We start from the raw sequence: 21,113 nt of genomic DNA, 5'->3' as shown, positions 1-21,113 counted from the left end.
TCTTTTTACAGTCGGTGCTTTGAGCATTCCACTGCTGTTTCAATGTATTCCTTTGACATACACATTGACGATGAAACACCGAAATGGCATCGGAATTAAATACAAAATTCACAATGCCCCCTTACGTACAAGAATAGAGACTCTTCTTACAGTCAGTGCTTTGAGCATTCCCTGTGAGACCAGTATTAGTTTGCGATACACCACTACAGGTTCAATGTATTCCTTGGACATACCCATTGACGATGAAACACAGAAATCGCATCGGAATTAAATACAAAAGGCACAATGCCGCCTTATGTACAAGAATAGAGATTCTTCTTACAGTCGGTGCTTTGAGCATTCCCTGTGAGACCAGTATTAGTTTCTGATACACCACTGCAGGTTCAATGTATTCCTTAGACATACACATTGAAGATGAAACACTGAAATTATATCGGAATTAAATACAAAAGGCACAATGCCGCCATAAGTGCAAGAATAGCGACTATTCTTACAATCGGTGCTTTGAGCATTCTACTGCAGGTTCAATGTATTCCTTGGACATACACATTGACGATGAAACACCGAAATCGCGTCGGAATGAAATACAAAAGGCACAATGCCGCCTTAAGTACAAGAATACAGACTCTTCTTACAGTCTTACAGTCGGTGTTTTGAGCATTCCCTGTAAGACCATGAACTTAGTACGAGTATGGAGACTCTTCTTACAGTCGGTGCGTTGAGCATTCCCTGTGAGACCAGTATTAGTTTCCGACACACCACTCCAGGTTCAGTGTATTCCTTGGACATACACATTGACGATGAAACACTGAAATTACATCGGAATTAAATACAAAAGGGACAATGCCGCCTTAAGTGTAAGATGTGTGAGACTTCTTAGAGTCCGTGCTTTGATCCTTTCCTGTGAGACCAGTATTAGTTTCCGATACATCACTGCAGGTTCAATGTGTTCCTCGGACCTTCACATTGACGATGAAACACAGAAATCGCATCGGAATTAAATACAAAAGGCACAATGCCGCCTTACGTACAAGAATAGAGACTCTTCTTACAGTCGGTGCTTTGAGCTTTCCCTGTGAGACCAGTATTAGTTTATGATACACCACTGCAGGTTCAATGTATTCCTTGGACGTACCCATTGACGGTGAAACACAGAAATCGCATCGGAACTAAATACAAAAGGCACAATGCCGCCTTACGTACAAGAATAAAAACTCTTCTTACAGTCTGTGCTTTGAGCATTCCCTGTGAGACCAGTATTAGTTTGCGATACACCACTGCAGGTTCAATGTATTCCTTGGACATACACATTGACGATGAAACACTGAAATTACATCGTAATTAAATACAAAAGGTACAATGCCGCCTTAAGTGCAAGAAGAGTGAGACTTCTTAGAGTCTGTGCTTTTATCCTTTGCTGTGAGACCAGTATTAGTATCCGATACGCCACTGCAGGTTCAATGTATTCCTTGGACCTTCACATTTACGATGAAACACAGAAATCGCATCGGAATTAAATACAAATGGCACAATGCCGCCTTACGTACATGAATAGAGACTCTTCTTACAGTCGGTGCTTTGAGCATTCCCTGAGAGACCAGTATTAGTTTCCGATACACCACTGCAGGTTCAATGTATTCCTTGGACCTTAACACTGACGATGAAACACAGAAACCGCATCGTAATTAAATACAAAAGGCACAATGCCGCCTTAAGTATAAGAATAGAGACTCTTCATACAGTCAGTTCTTTGAGCATTCCCTTTGAGACCAGTATTAGCTTCCGATACACCATAGCAGTTTCAGTGTATTCCTTGGACCTTCACATTGACGATGAAACACAGAAATCGCATCGGAATGAAATACAAAAGGCACAATGCCGCCTTAAGTACAAGAATAGAGACTCTTCTTACAGTCGGTGTTTGGGCATTCCCTGTGAGACCAGTATTAGTTTCCGTAACACCACAGCAGGTTCGATGTATTCCTTGGACCTTCACATTGAAGATGAAACACAGAAACGCATCTGAATTAAATACAAAAGGCACAATTCCGCCTTCAGTGCAAGAATAATGTCTCCTCTTACAGTCGGTGCTTTGAGCATTCCCTGTGAGACCAGTATTAGTTTCCGTTGCACCACTGCAGGTTCAATGTATTCCTTAGACATACACATTGACGATGAAACGCTGAAATTACATCGGAATGAAATACAGAAGGCACAATGCCACCTTAAGTACAAGAAAAGTGAGTCTTCTTAGAGTCTTTGCTTTGATCCTTTCCTATGAGACCAGTATTAGTTTCCGATTCACCACTGCAGGTTCAATGTATTCCTTCGACCTTCACATTGACTGTCAAACACAGAAATCGCATCGGAATTAAATACAAAAGGCACAATGCCGCCTTAAGTACAAGATTAGAGACTCTTCTTACACTCGGTGATTTCAGCATTCCCTGTGAGACCAGTATTAGTTTCTGATAGACAACTCCAGGTTCAATATATTCCTTGGACCTTCACATTGAAGATGAAATACAGAAATCGCATCGGAATTAAATACAAAAGGCACAATGCGGCCCCAAGTACAAGATTAGAGACTCTTCTTACAGTCGGTGATTTGGGCATTCCCTGTGAGACCAGTATAAGTTTCCGATAGACCACTGCAGGTTCAATATATTCCTTGGACCTTCACATTGACGCGAAACACAGAAATCGCATCGGAATTAAATACAAAAGGCACGATGCCGCCTTACGTACAAGAATAGAGACTCTCCTTACAGTCGGTGCGTTGAGCATTCCCTGTGAGACCAGTATTAGTTTCCGACACACCACTCCAGGTTCAGTGTATTCCTTGGACATACACATTGACGATGAAACACTGAAATTACATCGGAATTAAATACAAAAGGGACAATGCCGCCTTAAGTGTAAGATGTGTGAGACTTCTTAGAGTCCGTGCTTTGATCCTTTCCTGTGAGACCAGTATTAGTTTCCGATACATTACTGCAGGTTCAATGTGTTCCTCGGACCTTCACATTGACGATGATACACAGAAATCGCATTGGAATTAAATACAAAAGGCATTATGCCGCCTTAAGTACAAGAATAGGGACGCTTCTTACAGTCGGTGTTTTGAGCATTCCCTGTGAGACCAGTATTAGTTCGAGATACACCACTGCAGGTTCAATGTATTCCTTGGACATACACATTGACGATGAAACACAGAAATCGCATCGGAATTAAATACAAAAGGCACAATGCCGCCTTACGTACAAGAATAGAGACTCTTCTTACAGTCGGTGCTTTGAGCTTTCCCTGTGAGACCAGTATTAGTTTCCGATACACCACTGCGGGTTCAATGTATTCCTTGGACATACCCATTGACGGTGAAACACAGAAATCGCATCGGAACTAAATACAAAAGGCACAATGCCGCCTTACGTACAAGAATAGAGACTCTTCTTACAGTCTGTGCTTTGAGCAATTACTGTGAGACCAGTATTAGTTTGCGATACACCACTGCAGGTTCAATGTATTCCTTGGACATACACATTGACGATGAAACACTGAAATTACATCGTAATTAAATACAAAAGGTACAATGCCGCCTTAAGTGCAAGAAGAGTGAGACTTCTTAGAGTCTGTGCTTTTATCCTTTGCTGTGAGACCAGTATTAGTATCCGATACGGCACTGCAGGTTCAATGTATTCCTTGGACCTTCACATTTACGATGAAACACAGAAATCGCATCGGAATTAAATACAAATGGCACAATGCCGCCTTAAGTACATGAATAGAGACTCTTCTTACAGTCGGTGCTTTGAGCATTCCCTGAGAGACCAGTATTAGTTTCCGATACACCACTGCAGGTTCAATGTATTCCTTGGACCTTAACACTGACGATGAAACACAGAAACCGCATCGTAATTAAATACAAAAGGCACAATGCCGCCTTAAGAATAAGAATAGAGACTCTTCTTACAGTCACTTCTTTGAGCATTCCCTTTGAGACCAGTATTAGCTTCCGATACACCATAGCAGTTTCAGTGTATTCCTTGGACCTTCACATTGACGTTGAAACACAGAAATCGCATCGGAATGAAATACAAAAGGCACAATGCCGCCTTAAGTACAAGAATAGAGACTCTTCTTACAGTCGGTGTTTGAGCATTCCCTGTGAGACCAGTATTAGTTTCTGATAGACAACTGCAGGTTCAATATATTCCTTGGACCTTCACATTGAAGATGAAATACAGAAATCGCATCGGAATCAAATACAAAAGGCACAATGCGGCCTCAAGTACAAGATTAGAGACTCTTCTTACAGTCGGTGATTTGGGCATTCCCTGTGAGACCAGTATAAGTTTCCGATAGACCACTGCAGGTTCAATATATTCCTTGGACCTTCACATTGACGCGAAACACAGAAATCGCATCGGAATTAAATACATAAGGCACGATGCCGCTTTACGTACGAGAATAGAGACTCTTCTTACAGTCGGTGCTTTGAGCATTCCCTGTGAGACCAGTATTAGTTTCCGATACACCACTGAAAGTTCAATGTATTATTTAGACATACACATTGACGATGAAACACTGAAATTACATCGGAATTAAATACAAAAGGCACAATGCCGCCAAAAGTGCATGAAAAGAGACTCTTCTTACAGTCGGTGCATTGAGCATTCCCTGTGTGGCCAGTATTAGTTTCCGATACATCACTGCAGGCACAATGTATTCCTTGGACCTTCAAATTGACGATGAAACACAGAAATCGCATCGGAATTAGGTACAAAATGCACAATGCCGCCTTAAGTACAAGAATACAGACTCTTCTTACAGTCGGTGCTTTGGGGATTCCCTTTGAGACCAGCATTGGTTTCCGTTACACCACTGCAGGTTCAATGTATTCCTTGGACATACACATTGACAATGAAACACAGAAATCGCATCGGAATTAAACACAAAAGGCACAATGCCGCCATAAGTGAGAGAATAGAGACCCTTCTTACTGTCGGTGCTTTGAGCATTCCCTTTGAGACCAGTATTAGTTTCCGATACACCACAGCAGGTACAGTGTATTCCATGGAACTTCCCATTGACGATGAAACACAGAAATCGCATCGGAATTAAATACAAAAGGCACAATGCCGCCTTAAGTACAAGGATAGAGACTCTTCTTACAGTCGGTGCTTCGAGCATTCCCTGTGAGACCAGTATTAGTTTCCGATACACCACTGCAGGTTCAGTGTATTCCATGGACATACACAATGACGATGAAACACAGAAATCGCATCGGAATTAAATACAAAAGGCACAATGCCGCCTTAACGGCAAGATGAGTGAGACTCCTTAGAGCCTGTGCTTTGATCATTTCCTGTGAGACCAGTATTAGATTCCGATACACCACAGCAGGTTCAATGTATTCCTTGGACCTTCACATTGACGATGAAACACAGAAATCACATCGGAATAAAATACAAAAGGCACAATGCCGCCTTAAGTACAAGAATAGAGACTCTTCTTACAGTCGGTGCTTTGAGCATTCCCTGTGAGACCAGTATCAGTTTCCGATATACCACTGCAGGTTCAATGTATTCCTTGGACATACGCATTGACGATGAAACACAGAAATCGCATCGGAATTAAATACAAAAGGCACGATGCCGCCTTACGTACAAGAATATAGACTCTTCTTACAGTCGGTGCTTTGAGCATTCCCTGTGAGACCAGTATTAGTTTCCGATACACCACTGCAAGTTCAATGTATTATTTGGACATACACATTGACGATGAAACACTGAAATTACATCGGAATTAAATACAATAGCCACAATGCCGCCATAAGTGCATGAATAGAGACTCTTCTTACAGTCGCTGCCTTGAGCATTCCCTGTGAGGCCAGTATTAGTTTCCGATACACCACTGCAGGCACAATGTATTCCTTGGACCTTCAAATTGAAGATGAAACACAGAAATCGCATCGGAAAAAAATACATAATGCACAATGCCGCCTTAAGTACAAGAATAGAGATTCTTCTTACAGTCGGTGCTTTGGGCATTCCCTTTGAGACCAGTATTGGTTTCCGATACACCACTGCAGGTACAATGTATTCCATGGAACTTCCTATTGATGATGAAACACAGAAATCTCATCGGAATTAAATACAAAAGGCACAATGCCGCGTTAAGTACAAGGATAGAGACTCTTCTTACAGTCGGTGCTTCGAGCATTCCCTGTGAGACCAGTATTAGTTTCCGATACACCAGTGCAGGTTCAGTGTTTTCCTTGGACATACACATGGACGATGAAACACAGAAATCGCATCGGAATTAAATACAAAAGGCACAATGCCGCCTTACGTACAAGAATAGAGACTCTTCTTACGGTCGGTGCTTTGTGCATTCCCTGTGAGACCAGTATTAGTTTCTGATACACCACTGCAGGTTCAATGTATTCCTTAGACATACACATTGACAATGAAGCACTGAAATTACATCGGAATTCAATACAAAAGTCACAATGCCACCTTAAGTGCAAGAACATAGACTCTTCTTACTGTTGGTGCTTTGAGCATTCCCTGCGAGACCAGTACTAGTTTCCGATACACCACTGCAGGTACAATGTATTCCTTGGACCTTCACAATGACGATGGAACACAGAAATGGCATCGGAATTAAATACAAATGGCACAATGCCGCCTTATGTACAAGAATAGAGAGTCTTCTTACAGTCGGTACTTTGAGCATTCCCTGTGAGGCCAGTATTAGTTTCCCATACACCACTGCAGGGTCTATGTATTCCTTGGACCTTCACATTGACGATGAAACACTGAAATTACATCGGAATTAAATACAAAAGGCACAATGCCGCCTTAAGTGCAAGAAGAATGAGACTTCTTATAGTCTGTGCCTTTATCCTTTCCTGTGAGACCAGTATTAGTTTCCGATACACCACTGCAGCTTTAATGTATTCCTTGGACCTTCGCATTGACGATGAAACACAGAAATCGCATCGTAACTAAATACAAAATGCAAATTGCCGCCTTAAGTAAAAGAATAGAGACTCTTTTTACAGTCGGTGCTTTGAGCATTCCCTATGAGACCTGTATTAGTTTCCGATATACCATTGCAGGTTCAATATATTCCTTGGACATACGCATTGACAATGAAACACAGAAATCGCATCGGAATTAAATACAAAACGCACAATGCCGCCTTTCGTACAAGAATAGAGACTCTTCTTACAGTCGGTGGTTTGAGCATTCCCTGTGAGACCAGTATTAGTTTCCGATACACCACTGCAAGTTCAATGTATTCCTTAGACATACACATTGACGATGAAACACTGAAATTAGATCGGAATTAAATACAAAAGGAACGATGCCGCCGTAAGTGCATGAATAGAGACTCTTCTTCCAGTCGGTGCTTTAAGCATTCCCTGTGAGGCCAGTATTAGTTTCCGATACACCACTGCAGGTACAATGTATTCCTTGGACCTTCAAATTGACGATGAAACACAGAAATCGCATCGGAATTAAATACAAAATGCACAATGCCGACTTAAGTACAAGAATAGAGACTCTTCTTACAGTCGTTGCTTTGAGCATTCTCTTTGAGACCAGTATTGGTTTCCGATACACCACTGCAGTTTCAATGTATTCCTTGGACATACACATTGATAATGAAACACAGAAATCGCATCGGAATTAAACAAAAATGGCACAATGCCGCCAAAAGTGCCAGAATAGAGACCCTTTTTACAGTCGGCGCTTTGAGCATTCCCTGTGAGACCAGTAACAGTTTCCGATACACCACAGCAGGTACAATGTATTCCTTGGACATACGCATTGACGAAGAAACACAGAAATCGCCTCGGAATTAATACAAAAGGCACAATGCTGCCTTACGTACAAGAATAGAGACTCTTCTTACAGTCGGTGCTTTGAGCATTCCCAGTGAGACCAGTATTAGTTTCCGATACACCACTGCAGGTTCAATGTACTCCTTGGACCTTCACATCGACGATGGAACACAGAAATGGCATCGGAGTTAAATACAAATGGCACGATGCCGCCTTAAGTGCAAGAATAGAGACTCTTCTTACAGTCGGTGCTTTGAGCATTCCACTGCTGTTTCAATGTATTCCTTTGACATACACATTGACGATGAAACACCGAAATGGCATCGGAATTAAATACAAAATTCACAATGCCCCCTTACGTACAAGAATAGAGACTCTTCTTACAGTCAGTGCTTTGAGCATTCCCTGTGAGACCAGTATTAGTTTGCGATACACCACTACAGGTTCAATGTATTCCTTGGACATACCCATTGACGATGAAACACAGAAATCGCATCGGAATTAAATACAAAAGGCACAATGCCGCCTTATGTACAAGAATAGAGATTCTTCTTACAGTCGGTGCTTTGAGCATTCCCTGTGAGACCAGTATTAGTTTCTGATACACCACTGCAGGTTCAATGTATTCCTTAGACATACACATTGAAGATGAAACACTGAAATTATATCGGAATTAAATACAAAAGGCACAATGCCGCCATAAGTGCAAGAATAGCGACTATTCTTACAATCGGTGCTTTGAGCATTCTACTGCTGGTTCAATGTATTCCTTGGACATACACATTGACGATGAAACACAGAAATCGCGTCGGAATGAAATACAAAAGGCACAATGCCGCCTTAAGTACAAGAATACAGACTCTTCTTACAGTCTTACAGTCGGTGTTTTGAGCATTCCCTGTAAGACCATGAACTTAGTACAAGTATGGAGACTCTTCTTACAGTCGGTGCGTTGAGCATTCCCTGTGAGACCAGTATTAGTTTCCGACACACCACTCCAGGTTCAGTGTATTCCTTGGACATACACATTGACGATGAAACACTGAAATTACATCGGAATTAAATACAAAAGGGACAATGCCGCCTTAAGTGTAAGATGTGTGAGACTTCTTAGAGTCCGTGCTTTGATCCTTTCCTGTGAGACCAGTATTAGTTTCCGATACATCACTGCAGGTTCAATGTGTTCCTCGGACCTTCACATTGACGATGAAACACAGAAATCGCATCGGAATTAAATACAAAAGGCACAATGCCGCCTTACGTACAAGAATAGAGACTCTTCTTACAGTCGGTGCTTTGAGCTTTCCCTGTGAGACCAGTATTAGTTTCCGATACACCACTGCAGGTTCAATGTATTCCTTGGACCTTAACACTGACGATGAAACACAGAAACCGCATCGTAATTAAATACAAAAGGCACAATGCCGCCTTAAGTATAAGAATAGAGACTCTTCATACAGTCAGTTCTTTGAGCATTCCCTTTGAGACCAGTATTAGCTTCCGATACACCATAGCAGTTTCAGTGTATTCCTTGGACCTTCACATTGACGATGAAACACAGAAATCGCATCGGAATGAAATACAAAAGGCACAATGCCGCCTTAAGTACAAGAATAGAGACTCTTCTTACAGTCGGTGTTTGGGCATTCCCTGTGAGACCAGTATTAGTTTCCGTAACACCACAGCAGGTTCGATGTATTCCTTGGACCTTCACATTGAAGATGAAACACAGAAACGCATCTGAATTAAATACAAAAGGCACAATTCCGCCTTCAGTGCAAGAATAATGTCTCCTCTTACAGTCGGTGCTTTGAGCATTCCCTGTGAGACCAGTATTAGTTTCCGTTGCACCACTGCAGGTTCAATGTATTCCTTAGACATACACATTGACGATGAAACGCTGAAATTACATCGGAATGAAATACAGAAGGCACAATGCCACCTTAAGTACAAGAAAAGTGAGTCTTCTTAGAGTCTTTGCTTTGATCCTTTCCTATGAGACCAGTATTAGTTTCCGATTCACCACTGCAGGTTCAATGTATTCCTTCGACCTTCACATTGACTGTCAAACACAGAAATCGCATCGGAATTAAATACAAAAGGCACAATGCCGCCTTAAGTACAAGATTAGAGACTCTTCTTACACTCGGTGATTTCAGCATTCCCTGTGAGACCAGTATTAGTTTCTGATACACAACTCCAGGTTCAATATATTCCTTGGACCTTCACATTGAAGATGAAATACAGAAATCGCATCGGAATTAAATACAAAAGGCACAATGCGGCCCCAAGTACAAGATTAGAGACTCTTCTTACAGTCGGTGATTTGGGCATTCCCTGTGAGACCAGTATAAGTTTCCGATAGACCACTGCAGGTTCAATATATTCCTTGGACCTTCACATTGACGCGAAACACAGAAATCGCATCGGAATTAAATACAAAAGGCACGATGCCGCCTTACGTACAAGAATAGAGACTCTCCTTACAGTCGGTGCGTTGAGCATTCCCTGTGAGACCAGTATTAGTTTCCGACACACCACTCCAGGTTCAGTGTATTCCTTGGACATACACATTGACGATGAAACACTGAAATTACATCGGAATTAAATACAAAAGGGACAATGCCGCCTTAAGTGTAAGATGTGTGAGACTTCTTAGAGTCCGTGCTTTGATCCTTTCCTGTGAGACCAGTATTAGTTTCCGATACATTACTGCAGGTTCAATGTGTTCCTCGGACCTTCACATTGACGATGATACACAGAAATCGCATTGGAATTAAATACAAAAGGCATTATGCCGCCTTAAGTACAAGAATAGGGACGCTTCTTACAGTCGGTGTTTTGAGCATTCCCTGTGAGACCAGTATTAGTTCGAGATACACCACTGCAGGTTCAATGTATTCCTTGGACATACACATTGACGATGAAACACAGAAATCGCATCGGAATTAAATACAAAAGGCACAATGCCGCCTTACGTACAAGAATAGAGACTCTTCTTACAGTCGGTGCTTTGAGCTTTCCCTGTGAGACCAGTATTAGTTTCCGATACACCACTGCGGGTTCAATGTATTCCTTGGACATACCCATTGACGGTGAAACACAGAAATCGCATCGGAACTAAATACAAAAGGCACAATGCCGCCTTACGTACAAGAATAGAGACTCTTCTTACAGTCTGTGCTTTGAACAATTACTGTGAGACCAGTATTAGTTTGCGATACACCACTGCAGGTTCAATGTATTCCTTGGACATACACATTGACGATGAAACACTGAAATTACATCGTAATTAAATACAAAAGGTACAATGCCGCCTTAAGTGCAAGAAGAGTGAGACTTCTTAGAGTCTGTGCTTTTATCCTTTGCTGTGAGACCAGTATTAGTATCCGATACGGCACTGCAGGTTCAATGTATTCCTTGGACCTTCACATTTACGATGAAACACAGAAATCGCATCGGAATTAAATACAAATGGCACAATGCCGCCTTAAGTACATGAATAGAGACTCTTCTTACAGTCGGTGCTTTGAGCATTCCCTGAGAGACCAGTATTAGTTTCCGATACACCACTGCAGGTTCAATGTATTCCTTGGACCTTAACACTGACGATGAAACACAGAAACCGCATCGTAATTAAATACAAAAGGCACAATGCCGCCTTAAGAATAAGAATAGAGACTCTTCTTACAGTCACTTCTTTGAGCATTCCCTTTGAGACCAGTATTAGCTTCCGATACACCATAGCAGTTTCAGTGTATTCCTTGGACCTTCACATTGACGTTGAAACACAGAAATCGCATCGGAATGAAATACAAAAGGCACAATGCCGCCTTAAGTACAAGAATAGAGACTCTTCTTACAGTCGGTGTTTGAGCATTCCCTGTGAGACCAGTATTAGTTTCTGATAGACAACTGCAGGTTCAATATATTCCTTGGACCTTCACATTGAAGATGAAATACAGAAATCGCATCGGAATCAAATACAAAAGGCACAATGCGGCCTCAAGTACAAGATTAGAGACTCTTCTTACAGTCGGTGATTTGGGCATTCCCTGTGAGACCAGTATAAGTTTCCGATAGACCACTGCAGGTTCAATATATTCCTTGGACCTTCACATTGACGCGAAACACAGAAATCGCATCGGAATTAAATACATAAGGCACGATGCCGCTTTACGTACGAGAATAGAGACTCTTCTTACAGTCGGTGCTTTGAGCATTCCCTGTGAGACCAGTATTAGTTTCCGATACACCACTGAAAGTTCAATGTATTATTTAGACATACACATTGACGATGAAACACTGAAATTACATCGGAATTAAATACAAAAGGCACAATGCCGCCAAAAGTGCATGAAAAGAGACTCTTCTTACAGTCGGTGCATTGAGCATTCCCTGTGTGGCCAGTATTAGTTTCCGATACATCACTGCAGGCACAATGTATTCCTTGGACCTTCAAATTGACGATGAAACACAGAAATCGCATCGGAATTAAATACAAAATGCACAATGCCGCCTTAAGTACAAGAATACAGACTCTTCTTACAGTCGGTGCTTTGGGGATTCCCTTTGAGACCAGCATTGGTTTCCGTTACACCACTGCAGGTTCAATGTATTCCTTGGACATACACATTGACAATGAAACACAGAAATCGCATCGGAATTAAACACCAAAGGCACAATGCCGCCATAAGTGAGAGAATAGAGACCCTTCTTACTGTCGGTGCTTTGAGCACTCCCTTTGAGACCAGTATTAGTTTCCGATACACCACAGCAGGTACAGTGTATTCCATGGAACTTCCCATTGACGATGAAACACAGAAATCGCATCGGAATTAAATACAAAAGGCACAATGCCGCCTTAAGTACAAGGATAGAGACTCTTCTTACAGTCGGTGCTTCGAGCATTCCCTGTGAGACCAGTATTAGTTTCCGATACACCACTGCAGGTTCAGTGTATTCCATGGACATACACAATGACGATGAAACACAGAAATCGCATCGGAATTAAATACAAAAGGCACAATGCCGCCTTAACGGCAAGATGAGTGAGACTTCTTAGAGCCTGTGCTTTGATCATTTCCTGTGAGACCAGTATTAGATTCCGATACACCACAGCAGGTTCAATGTATTCCTTGGACCTTCACATTGACGATGAAACACAGAAATCACATCGGAATAAAATACAAAAGGCACAATGCCGCCTTAAGTACAAGAATAGAGACTCTTCTTACAGTCGGTGCTTTGAGCATTCCCTGTGAGACCAGTATCAGTTTCCGATATACCACTGCAGGTTCAATGTATTCCTTGGACATACGCATTGACGATGAAACACAGAAATCGCATAGGAATTAAATACAAAAGGCACGATGCCGCCTTACGTACAAGAATATAGACTCTTCTTACAGTCGGTGCTTTGAGCATTCCCTGTGAGACCAGTATTAGTTTCCGATACACCACTGCAAGTTCAATGTATTATTTGGACATACACATTGACGATGAAACACTGAAATTACATCGGAATTAAATACAATAGCCACAATGCCGCCATAAGTGCATGAATAGAGACTCTTCTTACAGTCGCTGCCTTGAGCATTCCCTGTGAGGCCAGTATTAGTTTCCGATACACCACTGCAGGCACAATGTATTCCTTGGACCTTCAAATTGAAGATGAAACACAGAAATCGCATCGGAAAAAAATACATAATGCACAATGCCGCCTTAAGTACAAGAATAGAGATTCTTCTTACAGTCGGTGCTTTGGGCATTCCCTTTGAGACCAGTATTGGTTTCCGATACACCACTGCAGGTACAATGTATTCCATGGAACTTCCCATTGATGATGAAACACAGAAATCTCATCGGAATTAAATACAAAAGGCACAATGCCGCGTTAAGTACAAGGATAGAGACTCTTCTTACAGTCGGTGCTTCGAGCATTCCCTGTGAGACCAGTATTAGTTTCCGATACACCAGTGCAGGTTCAGTGTTTTCCTTGGACATACACATGGACGATGAAACACAGAAATCGCATCGGAATTAAATACAAAAGGCACAATGCCGCCTTACGTACAAGAATAGAGACTCTTCTTACGGTCGGTGCTTTGTGCATTCCCTGTGAGACCAGTATTAGTTTCTGATACACCACTGCAGGTTCAATGTATTCCTTAGACATACACATTGACAATGAAGCACTGAAATTACATCGGAATTCAATACAAAAGTCACAATGCCACCTTAAGTGCAAGAACATAGACTCTTCTTACTGTTGGTGCTTTGAGCATTCCCTGCGAGACCAGTACTAGTTTCCGATACACCACTGCAGGTACAATGTATTCCTTGGACCTTCACAATGACGATGGAACACAGAAATGGCATCGGAATTAAATACAAATGGCACAATGCCGCCTTATGTACAAGAATAGAGAGTCTTCTTACAGTCGGTACTTTGAGCATTCCCTGTGAGGCCAGTATTAGTTTCCCATACACCACTGCAGGGTCTATGTATTCCTTGGACCTTCACATTGACGATGAAACACTGAAATTACATCGGAATTAAATACAAAAGGCACAATGCCGCCTTAAGTGCAAGAAGAATGAGACTTCTTATAGTCTGTGCCTTTATCCTTTCCTGTGAGACCAGTATTAGTTTCCGATACACCACTGCAGCTTTAATGTATTCCTTGGACCTTCGCATTGACGATGGAACACAGAAATCGCATCGTAACTAAATACAAAATGCAAATTGCCGCCTTAAGTAAAAGAATAGAGACTCTTTTTACAGTCGGTGCTTTGAGCATTCCCTATGAGACCTGTATTAGTTTCCGATATACCATTGCAGGTTCAATATATTCCTTGGACATACGCATTGACAATGAAACACAGAAATCGCATCGGAATTAAATACAAAACGCACAATGCCGCCTTTCGTACAAGAATAGAGACTCTTCTTACAGTCGGTGGTTTGAGCATTCCCTGTGAGACCAGTATTAGTTTCCGATACACCACTGCAAGTTCAATGTATTCCTTAGACATACACATTGACGATGAAACACTGAAATTAGATCGGAATTAAATACAAAAGGAACGATGCCGCCGTAAGTGCATGAATAGAGACTCTTCTTCCAGTCGGTGCTTTAAGCATTCCCTGTGAGGCCAGTATTAGTTTCCGATACACCACTGCAGGTACAATGTATTCCTTGGACCTTCAAATTGACGATGAAACACAGAAATCGCATCGGAATTAAATACAAAATGCACAATGCCGACTTAAGTACAAGAATAGAGACTCTTCTTACAGTCGTTGCTTTGAGCATTCTCTTTGAGACCAGTATTGGTTTCCGATACACCACTGCAGTTTCAATGTATTCCTTGGACATACACATTGATAATGAAACACAGAAATCGCATCGGAATTAAACAAAAATGGCACAATGCCGCCAAAAGTGCCAGAATAGAGACCCTTTTTACAGTCGGCGCTTTGAGCATTCCCTGTGAGACCAGTAACAGTTTCCGATACACCACAGCAGGTACAATGTATTCCTTGGACATACGCATTGACGAAGAAACACAGAAATCGCCTCGGAATTAATACAAAAGGCACAATGCTGCCTTACGTACAAGAATAGAGACTCTTCTTACAGTCGGTGCTTTGAGCATTCGCTGTGAGACCAGCATTAGTTTCCGATACACCACTCCAGGTTCAATGTATTCCTTGGAAAAATTCATTGACGATGAAACACTGAAATTACATCGGTATTAAATACAAAAGGAACAATGCCGCCTTAACTGCAAGATGAGTGAGAGTTCTTAGAGTCTGTGCTTTGACCCTTTCCTGTGTGCCCAGTATTAGTTTCCGATACACCACTGCCGGTTCAATGTATTCCTTAGACACACACATTGACGATGAAACCCTGAAATTACATTGGAATTAAATACAAAATGCACAATGCCACCATAAGTGCAAGAATTGAGACTCCTCTTACAGTCGGTGCTTTAAGCATTCCCTGTGAGACCAGTATTAGTTTCCGATACACCACTGCCGGTTCAATGTTTTCCTTAGACATACACATTGACGATGAAACCCTGAAATTACATTGGAATTAAATACAAAATGCACAATGCCACCATAAGTGCAAGAATTGAGACTCCTCTTACAGTCGGTGCTTTGAGCATTCCCTGTGAGACCAGTATTAGTTTCGGATACACCACTGCAGGTACAATGTGTTCCTTGTACCTTCACATTGACGATGAAACACAGAAATCGTTTCGGAATTAAATGCAAAAGGCACAATGTCGCCTTAAGTACAAGAATAGAGACTCTTCTTACAGTCGGTGCTTTGAGCATTCCCTGTGAGACCAGTCTTAGTTTCCGATACACCACTGAAGGTACAGTGTATTCCTTGGACCTTCACATTGACGATGGAACACAGAAATGGCATCGGAATTAAATACAAATGGCACAATGCCGCCTTAAGTACGAGAATAGATAGTCTTCTTACAGTCGGTACTTCGAGCATTTCCTGTGAGACCAGTATTGGTTTCCCATACACCACTGCAGGGCCTATGTATTCCTTGGACCTTCACATTGACGATGAAACACAGAAATCGCATCGGAATTAAATACAAAAGGCACAATGCCGCCTTAAGTACAAGAATAGAGACTCTTCTTACAGTCGGTGCTTTGAGCATTCCCTGTGAGACCAGTATCAACTTCCGATACACCACAGCAGATTCCATGTATTCCTAGGACATACACATTGACGATGAAATACTGAAATTACATTGGAATTAAATACAAAAGCACAATGCCGCCTTAAGTGCAAGAAGAATGAGACTTCTTAGAGTCTGTGCTTTGATCCTTTCCTGTGAGACCAGTATTAGTTTCCGATACACCACTGCAGGTGCAATGTATTCCTTGGAATTGACGATGAAACACAGAAATCGTATTGGAATTAAATACAAAAGGCACAATGCCACGCTAAGTACAAGAATAGAGACTCTTCTTACAGTCGGTGCTTTGAGCTTTCCCTGTGAGACCAGTATTAGTTTCCGATACACCACTGCAGGTTCAATGTATTCTTTGGACCGTCACATTGACGATGAAACACAGAATTCGCATCGGAATTAAATACTAAAGGCACAATGCCGCCTTACGTACAGGAATAGAGACTCTTCTTACAGTCGGTGCTTTGAGCATTCCCTGTGAGACCAGTATTAGTTTCCGATACACCACTCCAGTTTCAATGTATTCCTTGGACATACTCATTGACGATGAAACACTGAAATTACATCGGAATTAAATACAAAAGGAACAATGCCGCCTTAACGGCAAGATGAGTGAGACTTCTTAGAGTCTGTGCTTTGATCCTTACCTGTGAGACCAGTATTAGTTTCCGATACACCACTGCAGGTGCAATGTATTCCTTGGACCTTCGCATTGACGATGAAACACAGAGATCGAATCGGAACTAAATACAAAAGGCACAATGCCGCAATAAGTACAAGAATAGAGACTCTTCTTACAGTCGGTGCTTTGAGCATTCCCTGTGAGGCCAGTATTAGTTTCCGATACACCACTGCCGGTTCAATGTATTCCTTAGAGATACACATTGACGATGAAACACTGAAATTACATCGGAATTAAATACAAATGGCACAACGCCGATAAGTGCAAGAGTAGAGACTCCTCTTACAGTCGGTGCTTTGAGCATTCCCTGTGAGACCAGTATTAGTTTCGGATACACCACTGCAGGTACAATGTATTCCTCGTACCTTCACATTTACGATGAAACACAGAAATCGCATCGGAATTAAATACAAAAGTCACAATGCCGCCTTATGTACGAGAATAGAGACTCTTCTTACAGTCGGTGCTTTGAGCATTCCCTGTGAGACCAGTATTAGTTTCCGATACACCACTCCAGGTTCAATGTATTCCTTGGACATACCCAATGACGATGAAACACTGAAATTACATCGGAATTTAATACAAAAAGCACAATGCCGCCTTAACGGCAAGATGAGTAAGACTTCTTAGAGTCTGTGCTTTGATACTTTCCTGTGAGACCAGTATTAGTTTCCGATACACCACTGCAGGCTCAATGTATTCCTTGGATCTTCGCATTGACGATGAAACACAGAAATCGAATCGGAACTAAATACAAAAGGCACAATGCCGCAATAAATACAAGAATAGAGACTCATCTTACAGTCGGTGCTTTTAGCATTTCCTGTGAGACCAGTATTAGTTTCCGATACACCACTGCAGGTTCAATGTATTCCTTAGACATACACATTGACGATGAAACACTGATATTACATCGGAATTAAATACAAATGGCACAATGCCGCCATAAGTGCAAGAATGGAGACTCCTCTTACAGTCGGTGCTTTGAGCATTCCCCGTAAGACCAGTGTTAGTCTCCGATACACTTCTCCAGGTTCAATGTATTCCTTGGACATACTCCTTGACGATGAAACACTGAAATTACATCGGAATTAAATACAAAAGGAACAATGCCGCCTTAACTGCAAGATGAGTGAGACTTGTTAGAGTCTGTGCTTTGATCCTTTCCTGTGAGACTAGTATTAGTTTCCGATACACCACTGCAGGTTCAATGTATTCCTTGGACCTTCGCATTGACGATGAAACACAGATATCGCATCAGAAATCAATACAAAATGCACAATGCCGCAATAAGTGCAAGAATAGAGACTCTTCTTACGGTCGGTGCTTTGAGCATTCCCTGTGAGACCAGTATTAGTTTCCGATACACCACTGCAGGTTCAATGAATTCCTTATACATACACATTGACGTTGAAACACTGAAATTACATCGGAATTAAATACAAAAGGCACAATGCCGCCATAAGTGGAAGAATAAAGACACTTCTTACAGTCGGTGCTTTGAGCTTTCCCTGTGAGAACAGTATTAGTTTCCGATACACCACTGCAGGTTCAATGTATTCCTTAGACATACACATTGCCGAAGAAACACTGAAATTACATCGGAATTAAATACAAAAGTCACAAGGCCGCCATAAGTGCAAGAATAGAGACTCTTCTTATAGTCGGTGCTTTGAGCACTCCCTGTGAGACCAGTATTAGTTTCCGATACACCACTCCAGGTTCATTGTATTCCTTGGACATACTCATTGACGATGAAACACTGAAATTACATCTGAATTAAATACAAAAGTAACAATGCCGATATAACTGCAAGGTGAATGAGACTTCTTAGTGTCTGTGCTTTGATCCTTTCCTGTGAGACTAGTATTAGTTTCCGATACACCACTGCAGGTTCAATGTATTCCTTGGACCTTCGCATTGACGATGAAACACAGAAATCGCATCAGAACTCAATACAAAATGCACAATGCCGCAATAAGTACAAGAATAGAGACTCTTCTTACAGTCGGTCCTTGAGCATTCCCTGTGAGACCAGTATTAGTTTCCGATACACCACTGCAGGTTCAATGAATTCCTTAGACATACACATTGACGATGAAACACTGAAATTACATCGGAATTAAATACAAAAGGCACAATGCCGCCATAAGTGAAAGAATAGAGACTCTTCTTACAGTCGGTGCTTTGAGCTTTCCCTGTGAGAACAGTATTAGTTTCCGATACACCACTGCAGGTTCAATGTATTCCTTAGACATACACATTGCCAAAGAAACACTGAAATTACATCGGAATTAAATACATAAGTCACAATGCCGCCATAAGTGCAAGAATAGAGACTCTTCTTACAGTCGGTGCTTTGAGCACTCCCTGTGAGGCCAGTATTAGTTTCCGATACACCACCGCAGGTTCAATGCATTCCTTAAACATACACATTGACGATGAAACACGAAAATTGCATCGGAATTAAATACAAAAGGCACAATGCCGCCTTTCGTACAAGAATAGAGACTCTTCTTACCGTCGGTGCTTTGAGCATTCACTGTGAGACCAGTATTAGTTTCCGATACACCACTCGAGGTTCATTGTATTCCTCGGACATACTCATTGACGATGAAACACTGAAATTACATCTGAATTAAGTACAAAAGTAACAATGCCGATATAACTGCAAGGTGAATGAGACTTCTTAGTGTCTATGCTTTGATCCTTTCCTGTGAGACCAGTATTACTTTCCGATACACCACTGTAGGTTCAATGTATTCCTTGGAGCTTCAGATTGACGATGAAACACAGAAATCACATCCGAATTAAATACAATTGGCACAATGCAGTCTTAAGTACAAGAATAGAGACTCTTCTTACAGTCGGTGCTATGAGCATTCCCTGTGAGACCTGTATTAGTTTCCGATACACTACTGCATGTTCAATGTATTCCTTGGACCTTCACATTGACGATGAAACACAGATATCGCATCGGAATTAAATACAAAAGGCGCAATGCTGACTTAAGTACAAGTATAGAGACTCTTCTTACAGTCGGTGATTTGAGCATTCCCTGTGAGACCAGTAATAGTTTCTGATACACCACTGCAGGTTCAATGTATTGCTTGGACCTTCACATTGACTATGAACACAGAAATGGCATCGGAATTAAATACAAAAGTCGCAATGCCGCCTTAAGTACAAGAATAGAGACTCTCCTTACAGTCGGTGCTTTGAGCATTCCCTGTGAGACCAGTATTAGTTTCTGATACAAAACTGTAGGTTTAGTGTATTCCTTGGACCTTCACATTAACGATGAAACACAGAAATCGAATCGGAATTAATTACAAAAGGCACAATGCCGTCATAAACACAAGAATAGAGACTCTTCTTACAGTCGGTGCTTTGAGCATTACCTGTGAGACCAGTAATAGTTTCTGATACACCACTGCAGGTTCAATAAATAGCTTGGACCTTCACATTGACTATGAAACACAGAAATCGCCTCGGAGTTAGATGCAAAAGGCACAATGCCGCCTTAAGTACAAGAATAGAGACTCTCCTCACAGTCGGTGCTTTGAGCATTCTCTGTGAGACCAGTATTAGTTTCTGATACAAAACTGTAGGTTCAATGTATTCCTTGGACCTTCACATTAACGATGAAACATAGAAATCGAATCGGAATTAATTACAAAAGGCACAATGCCGTCATAAGTACAAGAATAGAGACTCTTCTTACAGTCGGTGCTTTGAGCATTACCTGTGAGACCAGTATTAGTTTCTGATACACCACTGCAGATTCAATGTATTCAATGGACCATCACATTGACGATGAAACACAGAAATCGCATCGGAATTTAA

The sequence above is a fragment of the Schistocerca serialis genome, chromosome 6 (genome assembly GCF_023864345.2).
Source record: "Schistocerca serialis cubense isolate TAMUIC-IGC-003099 chromosome 6, iqSchSeri2.2, whole genome shotgun sequence".
Lineage (NCBI taxonomy): Eukaryota > Metazoa > Arthropoda > Insecta > Orthoptera > Acrididae > Schistocerca > Schistocerca serialis.
Note: the sequence above shows the minus strand (reverse complement) of the source record.